Source organism: Galeopterus variegatus, unplaced genomic scaffold, assembly GCF_000696425.1.
Source record: "Galeopterus variegatus unplaced genomic scaffold, G_variegatus-3.0.2 Scaffold8072, whole genome shotgun sequence".
Lineage (NCBI taxonomy): Eukaryota > Metazoa > Chordata > Mammalia > Dermoptera > Cynocephalidae > Galeopterus > Galeopterus variegatus.
In genome coordinates, this window is record NW_007734183.1 from 46,245 (window position 1) to 47,150 (window position 906).

The following is a 906-nucleotide window of genomic DNA, read 5'->3' on the forward strand; positions in this document are numbered from 1 at the left end:
CTCTTCCTGTGATACCAACAGAATCAACCAAAACCAGCCTGCTCAGAAGCCAGATGTCCACACTCAAGAGCTCAGCTCGCAATGAAGGGAAGGACCGCCTCTCCAACTCAAGCAGCTGGAACACTGCTGCAAGTGACAAAGGCAAGCCAGATGGGTCTCTCTGTCCCAGGAAGCCCAGGCCAGCCTCTCTCTGCTTAGCACACTCATATTTATTCCTGAAAGGACTGGGCGTAGAATGGAATCCTTTATAGATCAGGTCTACCTGCTTACGTGAACTGGGTTTTCTTACACCTGCACTTCTTGTGCTTGGGTGTTTGACACGCATGTGGCTCACATAACTATGGTGCCAGTGGCATTGCTTGCTGCCACTCCATGGTTTGAATTTGAACCTCTAATACTACGTAGTTGGTTAATTTTCTTTCCTTCATTCATGGGGGTTCCATCCATGAGCCCCTCTCTGGTCCAAACTGTTGGAATTTGGGGGGCTAAATATGTAGAAAATATAACTTTTCCACTCAAATTTTATTACTATTGATAAAACTATTATTTTTAAAATAATGTATCTGGGAAATGTAATTCCTATAGTACTTTTTCCTATATTTCAAATAGTTTAGAAAATAATGAATCCCAGTTAAACACACATGTACACACAGTCCCCTAGGTAGTAGGAAGCACCTGAGTGACAATTGTACACCTGCTGTTACTCAGTCATAGCTTAATCAAACACTGTTTCCTTCAGTGCTGATCTGTGTGATGTCGTTGCCTCAGTTTCAATGAGCCTGTCACGTTTCTTAAGTCTGCTACATGCACAGTCCTTATGGGGCCTATCGTATGATAATCAACATGATTTCTTTTTTTTTTTTGTCTTTTGTCTTTTTCCGTGTCCGGCAACGGATCGCAACCCTC

At 42.8% G+C, this 906-nt stretch overlaps 1 protein-coding gene across 1 annotated transcript in view; it reads left to right on the forward strand.

Annotated features, from left to right (window-relative positions):
• The window catches only part of LOC103608150 (von Willebrand factor A domain-containing protein 3B-like), a gene marked incomplete at both ends in the record, with an annotated part of 70,000 nt that overhangs the window by 26,648 nt on the left and 42,446 nt on the right, over positions 1–906 (forward strand). The window lies entirely within an intron of this gene.